Source organism: Sciurus vulgaris (assembly GCF_902686455.1).
Source record: "Sciurus vulgaris genome assembly, chromosome: 2".
In the NCBI taxonomy this organism is placed as follows: domain Eukaryota; kingdom Metazoa; phylum Chordata; class Mammalia; order Rodentia; family Sciuridae; genus Sciurus; species Sciurus vulgaris.
Genome location: NC_136462.1, coordinates 71,064,950 through 71,077,664, shown reverse-complemented (window position 1 = coordinate 71,077,664; position 12,715 = coordinate 71,064,950). Strand labels below are relative to the sequence as shown.

General features: G+C 36.3%; 1 protein-coding gene across 8 annotated transcripts in view; it reads left to right on the top strand.

The window, feature by feature from the left end:
- G2E3 (G2/M-phase specific E3 ubiquitin protein ligase) overlaps positions 1-12,715 on the top strand; it is an 84,795-nt gene that overhangs the window by 23,630 nt on the left and 48,450 nt on the right. For 2 of the 8 annotated variants that reach the window (XM_079127228.1, XM_079127224.1), the window contains exons 1-2: positions 8,109-8,173; positions 8,476-8,553. The exons of 2 other annotated variants lie outside the window; for them this stretch is intronic. The gene's annotated coding sequence lies outside the window, so the exon portion shown is untranslated. Of the gene's footprint in view, positions 1-8,029; positions 8,174-8,475; positions 8,554-12,715 lie in introns of those variants that run through there. 4 more of the 8 variants (XM_079127225.1, XM_079127221.1, XM_079127226.1 and 1 more) reach the window with 3 other exon arrangements.

The following is a 12,715-nucleotide window of genomic DNA, read 5'->3' as shown; positions in this document are numbered from 1 at the left end:
AATCCACAAATCCAGAAATGCCAAGGATTGACAGCAAACTACCAGAAACTCAGAAAGTCATAGAACAAGTACTACCCATAGTCCTCAGAAGGAACCAACTCGCCAACACCTTGCTCTCAGATTTCTAGCCTGCAGAACAATGAGATAATACCTTCTATTGTTTAAGTCATCCAGATATGTTTTGTGACTGCAGTCCTAGCCAGAGAATAAATACCCTTGTCAAAATTGGAAGTATTGGCTCCCAAAATTTTGGAAAGATTTTCTGTCTTTTTTTTTTTTTTTTATTGTAAACAAATGGGATACATGTTGTTTCTCTGTTTGTACATGGCGTAAAGGCATACCATTTGTGTAATCATAAATTTACATAGAGTAATGTTGTTTGATTCATTCTGTTATTTTTTCCCTTCCCCCCACCCCTCCCTGTTGTTTGTTTTTGTTTATGTTACTGACACTTAAAAATCAAAACCTAAAAACTACTCTTTAGATATTATTTATCTCTTGAACTTTTTGGATTGCTTTATGCTCTTAAAAACTGAAGTCCACCAAAAGATTTTGTGTGATGGAACTGCACTTGGTTCAACCACTCTGGAAAGCAGTATGGAGAGTCTTCAAAAAACTTGGAATGGAACCACAATTTGACCCAGTTATCCCACCTCTGCATATACCCAAAGGGCTTAAAATCAGCATACTTTAGTGAAGCAGTCACATCAATGTTTATAGCAGCTCAATTCACAATAGCTAAACTGTGGAACCAACTCGGTGCCCTTCAACAGATGAATGGATAAAGAGAATGCAGTATATATACACATTGGAATATTACTGAACCTTAAAGAAGAATAAAATTTTGGCATTTGCTGGTAAATGGATGGAACTGGAGACTGTGAAGCTAAGTGAAATAAGCCTATCCCAAAAAAGCAAAGGCCAAATGTTCTCTCTGACATGTAGATGCTAACACACATTAAAGGGGAAAGTGAAGAATAGAAGTTCCTCAGATTAAACAAAGGGGAATGAAGGGAAAGGAGGGGAGATGGGAATAGGAAAGACTATAGAATTAATCAACTTTCCTATGCTCATATATGAATATACCACCAGTGAAGCTCCACATCATATACCACCACAAGATTGGGATCCTAATTAGAGTAAGTTATACTCCATGTATACATAATATGTCAAAATACTATCAGGCATACCTAAAAAGAACAAATAAAGATTTTGTGTGACTTACATTTATAATTATTTACATATTAAAAGTTAAAGTTAAGAAATTTTTAGTGTGTATATTTAATTCTGTTAAAATAAGTATACACTACATATTAACATAATATTTTATTTTCTAAAACAAAATAATTCAGTGAGAAGGGTGGCATTTATCAAATCTCCTATTGTCTTATTAGTAGAAAAAACCACTGGATTTTCATATCAGTTTCTGCATTTAATCCATTGCAATATCATCTCACATAGTCTCCAGAAAACTCCATTGTACGCTTGTGAACCATAAGTAAGAAAGAACACAAGAAAGGTAAAAAGTCTTAGTAATATAATGAAAATGGCTTGAAAATGTGTTAGTCAGCTTTCCATTATAGTAACAAGTACCTGGGATAATTAACTTATGAAGAGAAAGGTTTATTTTGGTTCACATTTTTAGAGATTTCAGTTCCCTATCAGTTGATCCTATTGCTTTGAGTTTGGGGTGGCACATCCTGGTGGGAGTTCGCAGCAGAGCACACCCACTCACCTGATGGTGAGGATTAAAAGAGAAAGGAGGGGAACAGACCAGGTTTTCACAATTCCCTTCAAGGGCATGCCGCCAATAGCTTAAAGACCTCCTGTTAGGGCCCACTTCAAAGATTCCACATTTCAATAACACTAAGCCCCAGTAGAACCGAACCTTTAATGTATGGGCCTTTTGAAGACATTCCAGATCTAAACCACATCTTGAGAACTGATGATCCAATTCAACCTCCAGTCTAGTACAAGAATCTTTTCCATACTAATATTTAAAAAACTCTCTACTAAAACAAGATCATATTTTAGGTCCTGTATCAAATTAACATCCTACAATTTTACAGATGAGCATACAAAATTTCCATAAGAAACAAACTATGCTATTAACTGATTGTTTTAGGTTAATATTAGGTTTTTATAACCGCTCAGGTGAGAATTAAACTACTTATAACTGAGTCATTTTATCAATTCCTTTTCCTCTAGTGTTCTGGGAGGAAGTAAAAAAAATCAAAACATACAAAATCAACTGAAAACACTTTTGATTGCCAACAATTGTATCCAAGATTGTTTAAGACTCAGTTCGAGCATGTTGCTTACTACCTGTTTTATTCAGGGTGGCATTACCAGTGTGTACTCCTGCATTTGGAGTTATCTTCATTGTAAAAAGGCTCTGATTTCTATGTAAACACTTCAGGACAAAAGACCGCAATTAAAAAAGCATTCAGAAACCATTTGTTTGACACCCCAACCTGAAGAAGGATAATGTGAACATAAACAGTCATACTTTTGACCTGCATTAGAATATCATGTCTCATGTTGGTCTCAAGCAAACTTTCAGACCTTCTTGCTAAAACCACAGTTACTCAGCAGGAATAGTATCATTCCAAATCACTGCTGTTAATATAACTACTTATTATCCAAACACCCTGAAACAAGAGAACTGAAATTCGTTTTGGGTGGTGCTTCCTGTTGCCAGGAGGTGGTATGTTTTACTTAAAAGACACCTAACCACAGTTAGATTACAATTGTAGATCAAAACATTCAAGTAAATGAGACAATGAGAAAAAGACTCTTGTTTGGTAGCAAACAACCTGTTTTTCCTAAGATATATCTTGATTCAAGTTCAAAAATGGAAATAAAAAGACTGATCTGGCAACTAAAGTAAAGAACATTTTGGTGAACACATGAATAAAACTCCATTCAGAATTTAGCACTGCTAGGGGCCGGGGTTGTAGCTCAGTAATAGAGCATTTGCCTGACATGTGTGAGGCACTGGGTTCGATTCTCAGCACTGCATATAAATAAATAAGTAAAATAAAGGTCCATCAACAATTAAAAAAAAGAATTTAGCACTGCTGATAGCATAATAAATGCTTGACAGATACATATTAATCATGAAGTCATATACTAACAAATGATCATATATTCATTTTGTACAATATTTTCTTTATAACTTATTACAAAAGGTGATTAGTTCCATTTTTTTAAAACTATGGGAGGAAAACTTCATACATAGCATTCATGACTTAATTAGAAATATTAAGTATATTCCAAAGAATTCTAGTATTTGAGAATCAGAAGAACTAAGGAACAGTCAAGGAGAATGAACACAGAGTTAGGGGGGCAAAAAAAGGATATGGTCAAATAGTATGATACATCCTAATTTATTCATTCAGTCATCTCCCTCTTGATATTTATTTTGAGTCAGGAGCCACTACAAGTACTGCTTCAAAAAGCACTAACATATTTATCTCTGTAGGTGAATTCCAAAGTTGAGAAAATTTGGTTGAATTTGTTTTCCAAAAGAATTATGGCAATGTATGCCCTTGTAAGTAAGGGCACATTTTACCACCACAACTTCCCAGTATTGGATGTTATGCAATACTGCTTTAACTTTTGCTGATCCAATGCAAGAAAATTGACATTTTATAGTTTGATTTGTATTACTAAAAGTGAGGTAGTGAGGCTCAGTATATTTTTGCTTATTGTCTTCTTTTTCTTTTCAATCCATTACTTGTTAGTTTTTTTACCCGTTTTATTGCTTTGTGAAAAAACCAGTTACAAGAACATTTTTACATTAGCATTGTTAATCTAGTATCCTAATTTTTACAAATATTTCCTCACAGAATCTCTTATCTTATGATGTTTTATGAAGACTTTTTTCATAGAGATATTTCTAACTTTAACCTTATTTGTATGTGTTCATCTTTTATTTTATGGCTTCTAGGATTCCTGCCTTAAGAAGTCTATTCTAACCCTTAAGTCACAGTTAATCTAATATCTCTCTCTCTCTCTCTCTCTCTCTCTCTCACACACACACACACACACACACACACGTACATATGGATGTATACATATATACACGTACATTATATGTCACTGTTTAATCCTTCTAGAATTTTATTTTGGTATATGGTGCAAGGTAAAAGCCTAAGTTTGTGTCTTCCATATGAAGTCAGTTATTTTCAGCATTGTTCAATTTATAAATGAAACTATACTGTTCCTAAAACTAAAATGCCACTTTTTAAAATATATTAATATGATAACAGGGGTTCACTCTATACTTTTGACTATAAACCTTGTTGCTCACCCACAGGTAGCTGGTTTTTGTTTGTTTTGTTTTTCCTCTTTTCTCCCCTTGCCCCCACCCAACAGCAGGAGAAACAAGACTGACATTTTTTTCCATTCTAAGCCAAGCTATTGTGTCCTTGTGACCTTCACTGCTCAAAAGAATATCACTGCCCAAAAGATAAATAAACTCCAAACCTGGGAGCTCGAGCAACGACTTTCTCAAGGACACCAGATGGACATTAATTAATTATATCTACTGATAATATTTGGATCCCAGCCCTAAAGTTCTCTCTTCTCCCTGCAAGGATCACAGCCTTTGGAATAGGAGTCCCCTATGTTTCTCATTTGCTAGCCAATCAATACTTCTTTTTCCTTTTTTTCAAAACTTTATCCTTGTTATTGAATTTGCAAAGGAAATAAGAACTGAGTTTTAGTGCCATTAATATTCTCTATGTAAATTTTTCTGGATTCTCTATGTATTTGTCCTGTATGTGTGTGTGTTTGATACTAGGGATTGAACCTACGGGTTCACACACGCTAGGCAACTGCTATACTACTGAACTATATCTCCAGTTTTCTTATTAATTTTATTTTCAGTCAGGATCTCACTGAGTTGCTCGGGCTGACCCTAAATTTGCAATCCTCCTGTCTCAGATTCCCCAGCATGACCTCATCCCTTGTATTTGTCCTTTTAGGCTAATAATTTTTTGTCTGATTTGTTTGACTTTTTTGTTTGTTTGCTTGTGCAATTGTTTGTGGCTACTGTCCTTTGTATTACCTTTGCAGTAAGTTTTACTATGTGGTAAGACAATTTATCTACCCTCAGCATTCCTTAATCCTTTTTTTCTTACTAAAATATCTTAAAAATTCTTACTATTTTCTATGAACATTTCATTACTTGTATTCTCCATTACATTTTTTTAAATGTCAGCCCTTTATCATTCCTTAAATTATTTCTAGGAATTTTTATTGTTTTAGCCACTCATGTCAGTTGGCTAAGAATCTTTCAAGGTCAATTGTTGGGGTACTTCTGCTGGAGCATTTGTATTGGCTCTTGCATGGTAAGCGGATGGCTATTAATGTCAATGTTTTTGTCTTGCTTTCTGCTACATGTGGAGGGGAATGAGAAGAGGAATGCAGGAAAGAGAGAAGTTAAATTAGCTACGATTGAAATTGGTCTATGGATTCAGTTCTCAGCTAGTTCAGATTTCTGAGGTGTTATCCAGAAAACTAAATCAAATCTTTGTTCTTTCTTTCCTTCATTTTTTGCAGTTTTTATTAAACTGAACTACTTATAAAGTATATTTTACTGAATCAAAAAATGTTAATCAGCTATCAGATGATGGTCAGATTTGTTAGATTTATGTATGTCCTATAATGAGTATTTCCTTTAAAAAAAATGTGTAAGTCTGGCCAGGCACAGTGGTGCCTGGGGAGCAACTGGGGAGGCTGAGGCAGGATAGAAAGTTTGAGGTCAGCCTTAGCAACTTAGTGAGGCCCTAAACGAATTAGCAAGACCCTGTTTCAAAATTAAAAACTAGGACTGGGGATGTAACTCAGAGGTAAAATGCCCCTGGGTTAGTCTTTAGTACCAAAAATAATAATAATAAGCATTGCCTCAGGCTCCTTAGTGTAGTCGGTGAGTTTATTGAAGATATTTGTTCATGAATGTTGTAGCATTACCTATTATATTTAAAATTACCTATACTTGGGGAAAAAAGTTTAAGTAGCTCAAGTAACTGGATATGCTGCTCAATGAACACCTGTCATAGGAAATTTATACAATTAAGCCTGGCTAATCTTAGGGTGAAAAAATACACATGAATGGCTACATGGACCCTTCCTCCACTGCTGGTAAGAAATGAATCTGTTTGTTGGTAAGAATCAGAATCTCGTCAGCAGCTAGGCTGCTGGGTGATGATTGACTTTTGTCAACATTTTTAGTGGAAGAGAACTGAAGAATTTATTAAGGGTCTTAGTGAAGGACTAAACTCAGGAAAACCAATTTTTTAAAAATCTTGCCTAGAGTTTTATAGACACTCTATATTTAATTGTTTATGTACAATACATATACTAGTATTTTGTGATCTTTGTGGAGGCTGTTTCAAGGGCAATTGACTTTTGCTTGCAGGTCAACTGAGAATTTAATTCCTATGAAGTATGAAACTTAATGGTTGGAAGGTCCAAGAATTATAAAAGACAGAACATATGCATTTAGTTTCTGCCTTCTAGGAACTTGAAGAAGTTATATATTTAATGGGGGCTTATCAGAAATGTGGAACATTGAATAATACAACATCATGAATGACTAAATGTGTGTACATTGAATGAATTGATGATATGAACGCCAGAATTATCCAAACATTATAATTTATACATTTATTACACCCAATTCTGTATCTAGAATGTACTCAATTTCTAACAATCTTATTTAAAAACAAAACTGCAAAAGTAAAACTATTATTTAAGAAATTCGACAGTTATTATAAAAGGCAAAAAGTTCTCCATCTTCTTCCATCCCTGTTTGCCACTCCTGTATATAATTGTTCACACTTTTTATGGATCTATCCTGAATTTTTTATGCTGATATACATTTACATACAAAACTACAGGATACTATAGTCATTCTAAAACTCACTTTTTTCATTATATGAATTATTAGTTTTTAGTACCTAAAGTGTATGTCAGAGCCTAACATATAACTTATTTAACCATTTCCTTATGGGTGACACAGATTGTTCTCACTCCCATTACTAAAAACAATACAATAGTTTAATAATAGCATTATACTTCACTTGTCAGATTATCTGTAAGATAAATTCCTAAAAATCTAGCAAATCTTTCAAATTGTATTTTTGACGGAAATGTGGCTGCCATGGCTTTAGTTTGAACTCATCAGTTTGGGTAAATCAACGCGATTAGCTGTGAGTACGATCCACCTGGTGGAACCATCAATCACGACCACTAAAGGTTAGAGTTAAGTTTCTCCCACCCACCCCAAACGCTTGCCCGATTCTTCCTTTACTGTCATTAAGTTCCCAGGCGTAGTCCTTCCGAAGCTAAAGACGTTTAGATCAAAAACGTAGTTCTTGGTTTAAAAATTAAAGACACTGCTGTTCCAAGAATCTCACAGGAAGGACGTAATAGTCCTTGTAAAATGATCCTTTATACGGGGTGGGGACATTTAATTGCTTTTTAATATTTATTTCTCAAATACTTTGTTTGGGACGGAACCGCTCGGACCACCTCTTATCAATTTGCGGCCGGGTGAGGGGTGACTGGCGAACTCCTCTTTCAGTCTTCCTCAAGCGGAGGCTGGAAAGGAGTAGAGGTGCTGTCGGGAGGGGCTCAGGAGCGCCAGGCAAACCTGTGCGGAGTACGTGGAGGTTTGCCTTCTTCCTCGGGCTGTCGCTGCTGTTTACTCCAGGGCGAGGGCGAGGGGTAAAATCCTCCCAGCTGCAAAACTGCTCCCATTTTCCCCACTCCTTGAAGGTGAAGAAAACTTCTGCACGTTTTCATCCCTTTCAGAAACAAGTGGGTCCGCTCAAGCGCCACCCGGCAGAAAGCAACCACCCGGGCTCCTCTGAGAACCTAAAAGAAGAGAGTCTGGAAAAAAAACAAACCGTAAAGGAAAAGCTGCCGGAGTAAGCACCGAACAGCACCTCTGGAGCGCCGCCTGCCCTACCCCACCGCCCGCCCCCACGGATTTGCCCTGGGGGGCGGGGCCGACCGCTCCTTCCGGGTTGCGAGCGGAAGTGGGCGAATTTGAATCCTACGGGCCGTTGGATGGAGCTGCTCGCTGTTGGCGTGTGGCAGCGCTTGCGCGAGAAGAGAAAAGTGACGCAGCCACCCTGGAACTTAGGCTCCGTGCGCCTCGGTGAGTAGATGGGGAACGGGAAGAAACGGAGTATTCCAGGGAGAGAAGCGGGGCCATCGGATGGGATAGCTGGTCGGGAGGCGGACTGCGTGGCGGGGGCTTCGCGTACCTGCGTGGGTGTCTGCAGGGACCAGGTGTGGAGGACCGTGGAAGTCGGGGCGCGGGGAGTGTTCGCCCCGGCCAACGCTCCTGACGGTTGCGCACACCCAGCCAACCTGAGCATTGAGGATTCGGAGGGCCCCGCCGGCCCCTGACATCAAGCCTGTTTTGTAAGCCGTTCTCTAACTCTTTCGTAATCGCAGTTTAGCATTTCCATCGATTCGACTCGAATGCCGAAGCTTCCATAGTAGGTGAATGTCATAGCGAAAGCGATACCACAGGTAAAAGAACTTCCCTTTATTAAATGATGGAAGGTCGGGGGCAGCTTTAAAACGAAGAGATGCTCTGTGGCTCCGCGTTCCTCCTAAGAGGGTACCCCAGCGCTCCGTATTACCGTGGACCGCCGGGAAGTGACAGTCTCCGAAATGCCTGGTGGGGATTTAAACTGAAACCCGAGTCTCCTTTGTATTTAAAACCGGATATTTTTCTTTCACGGTTGACATTTTTCATGTACCGCAAAAATCCGAGACTCTTGCTCTTTTAAATTGGTCATAGTAACAGAGGTGATTCGCTGGGTCTTAGTTTCCTAACAATAGGGATAAGCTTTAGTTCCACCTCCCTGCCTTTTCACGCTCTTTATTCATTGGCCAACTGAGTTAATATGGGGTCATTTGGGATAGAACTCAAATGCTTCAAGAATCGGGTTTTGTTGTTTGAATTTTCTTTTCTTTTTGGTTCATTTTTAATGAACCTAAACTCCCAACCTCCCAAATAAAGCCGTACCTTTTCGAATAGTTTAGATGTGGATGGTAAATGTAAACTGTGAGTACTTTAAATGTTTGTCTTATATCCTGCCTTATTAAAATCTGTCAGACTAATTTTGTGTTGCTTATAGGAAAGGATATTAAGTACCTTGTAAGGTTTTAACATCAGGGTATTGTACCACATAAATGTATAAATATCTTTTAGAATTAGGTCTTAATAGTCAGAATAAAAACAATTCTTCATCCAGTGCTGACTCCTCCTCCCTCCTCCATCCCCTGCCAATGAATATTTGTTTTCTGTATTGGGGGAAGGGGAAGAAAATATTTAAATAGGCAGTGTTTTTAAACATAAGACTAATCAAAGACCTGGCTCTCCTTTCCTAAGTAGTGCAGATAGACATTCTGCTCATTCATATATGCCACCAGTAAATGCTAACACCCGTTTAGATTCATTTCTGCATTCTAATTTGTTACATTTCCCTATCTGGGCTCTTCATTGAGTTTTCACTTCATTCACCTAAATCAGTGAGTTTCATGCTTTATTTTGTATGCACTACCTCAGAATTGGTTTCGTTTGTATTTCCGTAATCCCACTGTGCTGGGGACTCGAACCCAGGCCTCCAGCATGCGAGGCAGGCACGCTACGTGATGGGCTATATCGCCAGCACTGAATGCACTACCTTAAGGGTTTGGTGAATGCTGATTCCTAAACTTCAAATCTCAGAGATTCTAAATCAGTAGGTCTGGAGGATGGGATGAATAATCTACATATTTAATTGAAAGGTTAGAATATTTTACCAGAGTTTTAAAAACATGACTTACTCTTTCTTAGAGAAGCAATGTACTACACTAGTTAAGAAGATGGAACTGTATGGAAACAGATTGCCTCAGTTTGAATCCCATCTTTTACCATATGATAGCTATGTGACCCTAGGCAAATTGTGTGAACCTCTCTATACTTCAGTTCCTTCAGCTGTTTAATGAGGATAATAACTATCTTGTATGATTATTGTGAGAATTAAATGAGTTAATTCATGGAAGGATTTTAGTGTGTGGCACATAGTTAATAACCTATGTCTCTTCTTATATTGAGTTGCAAAACTTTGTACAAATCATATTTCATAAACTAACATTAATCTTTACAATATCACTGAGGTAACTACTGTTTTCAGATAAGAAAACAGGTCTTTAAGAGATTCAGTAATTTGTTCTCATGCAGCTAATAAGGCATTTGAAATACAATTAAAAAACTAAATGTAACTAAAAAAAGTTGTCTTTTATTTTAACTTAATGCTTCTTACCTCTTTGTAGTCTCCTTCCAAATGTTGCTCCTTAAAATCTCTAATTATTTTTCATTGTCTACCATACATAATTTAAAATCTCAGTGGTTTTCTTTTTTCCCCCACAAAGCCCTTCATATTTCCATTCTGTTTCCAAGCATCATCTTCATAGTTTTCCACTCTTTTCTGACCTGCTGATGTTCCATCATTACTACTGTGGTTCTCTACATCTGTTCCTTTACCTTTTTTAATGCATTTCCCTTAAGATTTTACCCATATGTTTCAAGATGTCCCCCTACCATAATACTTCGTCCTCTGTGCAATTTGGTTATAAACATAGCACTAGCTAGCTCTTGTCCTCATCATCTTTATGTTTGCATTCTGTAGTACAGATCATTGTCTTTATACTCTGAATTGTGTATGTTCAATCAGTACTTGTTATTTTAACAATTTAGCATATTGTGTCTTATGTTAATCTGGAAAAGTTAAAAAAAAGTTTTGCTTTTTATCTGTTAGCATACAATTCTGTATAGTTCCATGGAGATTTTAGTGACATATGGTTTGTAAACCTCACAAATATGGAAAAAATAAGTATTGATATCATAACCTCAAGACATTTCAAGTGAGAAAAATCAAGAGCAATATTTGCTAATATTCATGAAATTTTAAATGCTTTATACATATTTTCTCAATCCTCACAACCATTTTATTATTATCCCCAAATTAAGATGAAACTGAGGTATGAAAATATTTAGTAATTTTATAGTGTGTTTCTTATATTTGATTTCCTGGTGAAGTTTTTTTAATTATAAGAGTGATGTATGTTAAATACAATGAGAAAGTAGCTTATTTAAGAGCATTAGGAAATTATTAAAACAGAAAAGTTTACCTCTCCTTTTCATTTTGAACAGTTAAGACAGTTACTTAAATTTCCAATCTACCCAATATTTTAGGGTCATCTTTCTAAACACCAGTAGGTGGGGTTAGTCTAAGAGGCACACAACTTTAATATGCTCTCATCGAACACCTCTACTCTAGCCAAAGCAATATAGGTATTTGAATCACCAGCATATCTACAGTCTAGACCACTCACATATTTCTTCTTGAGTTTTGACCAAGTCAGAAAGGTTTTTTATGTGTTGGATTGACATTGGAATCATAAACAAACATCAGCAATGGGCATAGGGAGCCAATATGCAGAGACACAGTGGAAATTTGTTTCCACTAGTTATATAAGCCAATATAAATTTTAATTTTCTTTTTAATTTTAAACATATCTTTAAGAAATCCATCTTCTAATTTCATTTATAAGCAATAAAGTTCATACATTTAAGGATTCATTGAGTTTTAGTGACTATATTGTATTGCATATGTACCACTATTTTTTTATCCATGCATTGATGACTATTTAGGTTGCTTATGGTTTTTAACCATTACAGATAAACCTCCTATGGACGTTTGTGCACAAAAACAATACACCATCATTTTTCTTGTCCATATCATATGTACATTTGACAAAAAGTAGATGTACATTTGATTCTTTTTTAAGTAAAATTCACAAAATTAACCATTTAAAAGTATAATTTAGTAACATTTATTCTATTTAGTAAAGCCGTTGCTTCTATCTAGTTCAAAAACATTTCCATCATCCCAAAAGAAAATTCCATATTATATTAAGCAGTAGTGCCTATTTCCTCATTCCTCTAATCCCTAGAAACCACAAATCTGTTTTCTGCCTCTATGGGTTTACCTATTCATGTTTTCTATACAGGATATTATATAACATGTGACCTTTAATGTCTGCTTCCACTTAATGTTTTTTGAATTTCCCTTATGTAGTAGCATATGTCAGTCAATATATTTGGGCCCTTTTGTCTGTGTTGGATTCAACCAACCATGGATTAAAAATATTTGAGAAAAAAAATGTGTCTGTGCTGATCATAAAGACTTTTTTCCCTTGTCATTCCCTAAACAATACAGTATAACAAGTATTTACATAGTATTTACATTATATTAGGCATTCTAAGTAATCAATAGATGATTTAAGGATATTGGTTATTCTGGTAGACTATATGCAAATACTGTACCATTTTATATAAGACTTGAGTGTCTAAGGATTTTGTTATCTGTTGGGAAGGGCCTCTCACTTATTAAGGGATAACTGTACTTCATTTCTTTTATAACCAAATAATACTCCGTTGTGTGGATATACCACACTTTGTGTATTCATTCATCAGTTAATGAATAGTTGGATTGTGTTTTGTTTTGTTTTGGGGGGATTTACTGGGGATTGACCCATGGCCTTTTCCCAGCCCTTTTTAATATTTTGTTTGGAGACAGGGTCTCTCTGAGTTGTTTAGGGCCTCCATGAGTTGCTGAGGCTAGCTTTGAATTTGTAA